Genomic DNA, 7628 nt, shown 5'->3' on the forward strand with positions numbered 1-7628 from the left:
TGTGTGTGTGTGTGTGCCTGCGTACGAGCGTGTGTGTCTGTGTGTGTGTGCGTGCGTGCGTGCGTGTGTGTGTGCGTGCGTGCGTGCGTGCGTGCGTGCGTGCGTGTGTGTGTGTGTGTGTGCCTGCGTACGAGTGTGTGTGTGTGTGTGTGTGTGTGTGTGTGTGTGTGTGTGTGTGTGTGTGTGTGTGTGTGTGTGTGTGTGTGTGTGTGTGTGTGTCTGCATACGTGCGTGCGTGCGTGATATATGTTGAAGAAATAAAGCACATTATGATAAAGGAAAAACTGAATGAATAACATATTTTAAAAATGAAGCATAACCAGAAGCAACACTATTGTAAAACACACAAGGGATTAGAGGAAACCTCATTATCCCAGTAAAAAGATCAATGATGGATGCTGTGAGTTGGATGAATTCCCATAGAACCTGCAGACAGAGAAGCCTATTCCTTACAGAGAAGGCAGGGAGGAACAGGCCACCATTATTATCCATATAATGATCAACTATTTAGACTGACCCACTGGGTCATAGATGGACCTGTATAAACTACCTTATACCACATTACTGGGTTATAGATGGACCTGTATAAACTACCTAATACCACATTACTGGTTATAGATGGACCTGTATAAACTACCTTATACCACATTACTGGGTTATAGATGGACCTGTATAAACTACCTAATACCACATTACTGGTTATAGATGGACCTGTATAAACTACCTAATACCACATTACTGGGTTATAGATGGACCTGTATAAACTACCTTATACCACATTACTGGGTTATAGATGGACCTGTATAAACTACCTAATACCACATTACTGGGTTATAGATGGACCTGTATAAACTACCTAATACCACATTACTGGGTTATAGATGGACCTGTATAAACTACCTAATACCACATTACTGGGTTATAGATGGACCTGTATAAACTACCTTATACCACATTACTGGTTATAGATGGACCTGTATAAACTACCTTATACCACATTACTGTGTTATAGATGGACCTGTATAAACTACCTTATACCACATTACTGGTTATAGATGGACCTGTATAAACTACCTTATACCACATTACTGGTTATAGATGGACCTGTATAAACTACCTTATACCACATTACTGGTTATAGATGGACCTGTATAAACTACCACATTACTGGTTATAGATGTACCTGTATAAACTACCTTATACCACATTACTGGGTTATAGATGGACCTGTATAAACTACCTAATACCACATTACTGGTTATAGATGGACCTGTATAAACTACCACATTACTGGTTATAGATGGACCTGTATAAACTACCTTATACCACATTACTGGGTTATAGATGGACCTGTATAAACTACCTAATACCACATTACTGGGTTATAGATGGACCTGTATAAACTACCTTATACCACATTACTGGGTTATAGATGGACCTGTATAAACTACCTAATACCACATTACTGGGTTATAGATGGACCTGTATAAACTACCTTATACCACATTACTGGTTATAGATGGACCTGTATAAACTACCTTATACCACATTACTGGGTTATAGATGGACCTGTATAAACTACCTAATACCACATTACTGGTTATAGATGGACCTGTATAAACTACCTTATACCACATTACTGGGTTATAGATGGACCTGTATAAACTACCTTATACCACATTACTGGGTTATAGATGGACCTGTATAAACTACCTTATACCACATTACTGGTTATAGATGGACCTGTATAAACTACCTAATACCACATTACTGGTTATAGATGGACCTGTATAAACTACCTTATACCACATTACTGGTTATAGATGGACCTGTATAAACTACCTAATACCACATTACTGGTTATAGATGGACCTGTATAAACTACCTTATACCACATTACTGGTTATAGATGGACCTGTATAAACTACCTTATACCACATTACTGGTTATAGATGGACCTGTATAAACTACCTTATACCACATTACTGGTTATAGATGGACCTGTATAAACTACCTTATACCACATTACTGGTTATAGATGGACCTGTATAAACTACCTTAATACCACATTACTGGTTATAGATGGACCTGTATAAACTACCTAATACCACATTACTGGTTATAGATGGACCTGTATAAACTACCTTATACCACATTACTGGGTTATAGATGGACCTGTATAAACTACCTTATACCACATTACTGGTTATAGATGGACCTGTATAAACTACCACATTACTGGTTATAGATGGACCTGTATAAACTACCTTATACCACATTACTGGTTATAGATGGACCTGTATAAACTACCTAATACCACATTACTGGTTATAGATGGACCTGTATAAACTACCACATTACTGGTTATAGATGGACCTGTATAAACTACCTTATACCACATTACTGGGTTATAGATGGACCTGTATAAACTACCTTATACCACATTACTGGTTATAGATGGACCTGTATAAACTACCTAATACCACATTACTGGGTTATAGATGGACCTGTATAAACTACCTTATACCACATTACTGGGTTATAGATGGACCTGTATAAACTACCTAATACCACATTACTGGTTATAGATGGACCTGTATAAACTACCTTATACCACATTACTGGGTTATAGATGGACCTGTATAAACTACCTTATACCACATTACTGGGTTATAGATGGACCTGTATAAACTACCTAATACCACATTACTGGTTATAGATGGACCTGTATAAACTACCTTATACCACATTACTGGTTATAGATGGACCTGTATAAACTACCTAATACCACATTACTGGTTATAGATGGACCTGTATAAACTACCTTATACCACATTACTGGTTATAGATGGACCTGTATAAACTACCACATTACTGGTTATAGATGGACCTGTATAAACTACCTTATACCACATTACTGGTTATAGATGGACCTGTATAAACTACCTAATACCACATTACTGGTTATAGATGGACCTGTATAAACTACCTTATACCACATTACTGGTTATAGATGGACCTGTATAAACTACCTTATACCACATTACTGTGTTATAGATGGACCTGTATAAACTACCTTATACCACATTACTGGGTTATAGATGGACCTGTATAAACTACCTTATACCACATTACTGGGTTATAGATGGACCTGTATAAACTACCTTATACCACATTACTGGGTTATAGATGGACCTGTATAAACTACCTTATACCACATTACTGGTTATAGATGGACCTGTATAAACTACCACATTACTGGTTATAGATGGACCTGTATAAACTACCTTATACCACATTACTGGTTATAGATGGACCTGTATAAACTACCTTATACCACATTACTGGGTTATAGATGGACCTGTATAAACTACCTTATACCACATTACTGGTTATAGATGGACCTGTATAAACTACCTTATACCACATTACTGGGTTATAGATGGACCTGTATAAACTACCTTATACCACATTACTGGTTATAGATGGACCTGTATAAACTACCTAATACCACATTACTGGGTTATAGATGGACCTGTATAAACTACCTAATACCACATTACTGGTTATAGATGGACCTGTATAAACTACCTAATACCACATTACTGGTTATAGATGGACCTGTATAAACTACCTAATACCACATTACTGGGTTATAGATGGACCTGTATAAACTACCTTATACCACATTACTGGGTTATAGATGGACCTGTATAAACTACCTTATACCACATTACTGGTTATAGATGGACCTGTATAAACTACCTTATACCACATTACTGGTTATAGATGGACCTGTATAAACTACCTTATACCACATTACTGGTTATAGATGGACCTGTATAAACTACCTAATACCACATTACTGGTTATAGATGGACCTGTATAAACTACCTTATACCACATTACTGGGTTATAGATGGACCTGTATAAACTACCTTATACCACATTACTGGGTTATAGATGGACCTGTATAAACTACCTTATACCACATTACTGGTTATAGATGGACCTGTATAAACTACCTAATACCACATTACTGGTTATAGATGGACCTGTATAAACTACCTAATACCACATTACTGGGTTATAGATGGACCTGTATAAACTACCTTATACCACATTACTGGTTATAGATGGACCTGTATAAACTACCTTATACCACATTACTGGTTATAGATGGACCTGTATAAACTACCTTATACCACATTACTGGTTATAGATGGACCTGTATAAACTACCTTATACCACATTACTGGTTATAGATGGACCTGTATAAACTACCTTATACCACATTACTGGTTATAGATGGACCTGTATAAACTACCACATTACTGGTTATAGATGGACCTGTATAAACTACCTTATACCACATTACTGGGTTATAGATGGACCTGTATAAACTACCTAATACCACATTACTGGTTATAGATGGACCTGTATAAACTACCTTATACCACATTACTGGGTTATAGATGGACCTGTATAAACTACCTAATACCACATTACTGGTTATAGATGGACCTGTATAAACTACCTTATACCACATTACTGGGTTATAGATGGACCTGTATAAACTACCTTATACCACATTACTGGTTATAGATGGACCTGTATAAACTACCACATTACTGGTTATAGATGGACCTGTATAAACTACCTTATACCACATTACTGGTTATAGATGGACCTGTATAAACTACCTTATACCACATTACTGGTTATAGATGGACCTGTATAAACTACCTTATACCACATTACTGGTTATAGATGGACCTGTATAAACTACCTTATACCACATTACTGGTTATAGATGGACCTGTATAAACTACCTTATACCACATTACTGGGTTATAGATGGACCTGTATAAACTACCACATTACTGGTTATAGATGGACCTGTATAAACTACCTTATACCACATTACTGGGTTATAGATGGACCTGTATAAACTACCTAATACCACATTACTGGTTATAGATGGACCTGTATAAACTACCTTATACCACATTACTGGGTTATAGATGGACCTGTATAAACTACCTTATACCACATTACTGGGTTATAGATGGACCTGTATAAACTACCTTATACCACATTACTGGTTATAGATGGACCTGTATAAACTACCTAATACCACATTACTGGTTATAGATGGACCTGTATAAACTACCTTATACCACATTACTGGGTTATAGATGGACCTGTATAAACTACCTTATACCACATTACTGGGTTATAGATGGACCTGTATAAACTACCTTATACCACATTACTGGTTATAGATGGACCTGTATAAACTACCTTATACCACATTACTGGGTTATAGATGGACCTGTATAAACTACCTTATACCACATTACTGGTTATAGATGGACCTGTATAAACTACCTAATACCACATTACTGGGTTATAGATGGACCTGTATAAACTACCTTATACCACATTACTGGGTTATAGATGGACCTGTATAAACTACCTAATACCACATTACTGGTTATAGATGGACCTGTATAAACTACCTTATACCACATTACTGGTTATAGATGGACCTGTATAAACTACCTTATACCACATTACTGGTTATAGATGGACCTGTATAAACTACCTTATACCACATTACTGGTTATAGATGGACCTGTATAAACTACCTTATACCACATTACTGGTTATAGATGGACCTGTATAAACTACCTTATACCACATTACTGGTTATAGATGGACCTGTATAAACTACCTTATACCACATTACTGGGTTATAGATGGACCTGTATAAACTACCTTATACCACATTACTGGTTATAGATGGACCTGTATAAACTACCACCACTTACTGGTTTATAGATGGACCTGTATAAACTACCTTATACCACATTACTGGGTTATAGATGGACCTGTATAAACTACCTAATACCACATTACTGGGTTATAGATGGACCTGTATAAACTACCTAATACCACATTACTGGGTTATAGATGGACCTGTATAAACTACCTTATACCACATTACTGGGTTATAGATGGACCTGTATAAACTACCTTATACCACATTACTGGGTTATAGATGGACCTGTATAAACTACCTTATACCACATTACTGGGTTATAGATGGACCTGTATAAACTACCTTATACCACATTACTGGGTTATAGATGGACCTGTATAAACTACCTAATACCACATTACTGGGTTATAGATGGACCTGTATAAACTACCTTATACCACATTACTGGGTTATAGATGGACCTGTATAAACTACCTAATACCACATTACTGGTTATAGATGGACCTGTATAAACTACCTAATACCACATTACTGGTTATAGATGGACCTGTATAAACTACCTTATACCACATTACTGGTTATAGATGGACCTGTATAAACTACCTAATACCACATTACTGGTTATAGATGGACCTGTATAAACTACCTAATACCACATTACTGCTAAACCATGGTCCTGTGTAAACTCTAACACAGATCTCTGCTGCCACTCCATGGCCATTATTACATCTAACAGTATACGTTGCTACCATCAATTTTCCGTAATTTAGCAGACACTCATCCAGAGCACCTTTGACTAGTGAGTGCATACATTTTCTCACTAGTCCTACATGGGAATCGAACCCACAACCCTAGCATTCCACACAACATGCTCTACCCACTAAGCCACATGGGACAATAAAGAACACAATATAAATCCTATTGACACAATGGACTGGACCATCTACTTCTAACACAACACAGGCCAAGACAGTATGTAGAAAATAAACTACCAGCAAATAATATATTTATTTAATTTAACAGTCTTCCTCTCTTATTCCACTTTTTCTCAGTGACACTCCTCTCTCATCCATCCTCTCTCTCCTTCCCTCCTCTCGCTCCATTCCTCCTCTCTCTCCTTCCCTCCTCTCTCTCCTTCCCTCCTCTCTCTCCTTCCCTCCTCTCGCTCCATCCCTCCTCTCTCTCCATCCCTCCTCTTCTTCATCCCTCCTTATCTCCTTCCCTCCTCTTTGCCTTCCCTCCTCTCTCTCCTTCCATGCTCTCTCTGCATCCACCTCTCTCCTTCCCCCATCTTCTCCATCCCACTCTCTCTCTCCTCCCCTCCTTTCCTCTATCCTCCTCTCTCCTTCCCTCCTCTATCTCCTTCCCTTCCCTCCTCTTCTCCATCCCCTCTCTCTCTCCTTCCCTCCTCTTCTCCTTTCCTTCTCTCTCCTTCCCTCTTCTTCTCCTTTCCTCCTCTCTCTCCTTCCCTCCTCTTCTCCTTCCCTCCTCTCTCCTTCCCTCCTCTCTCTCCATTCACCTCTCTCCTTCCCCCCTCTTCTCCATCCCACTCTCTCTCCTCCCCTCCTTTTCTCCATTCTCTTCTCTCTCCTTCTAACCATCCTCTTCCCCTCTTTCTCATTACCTCTCCTCCTCCATCACTTCCCTTTCTCTCTACCTCTCTATCTCTCCATATAGGACCAGGTTATATATGGTTCATACTCTCATCTCTGTCTCCATATAGGACCAGGTTATATATGGTTTATACTCTCATCTCTGTCTCCATATAGGACCAGGTTATATATGGTTTATACTCTCATCTCTGTCTCCATATAGGACCAGGTTATATATGGTTTATACACTC

The sequence above is a fragment of the Salmo salar genome, chromosome 12, assembly GCF_965601325.2.
Source record: "Salmo salar chromosome 12, fSalSal1, whole genome shotgun sequence".
In the NCBI taxonomy this organism is placed as follows: domain Eukaryota; kingdom Metazoa; phylum Chordata; class Actinopteri; order Salmoniformes; family Salmonidae; genus Salmo; species Salmo salar.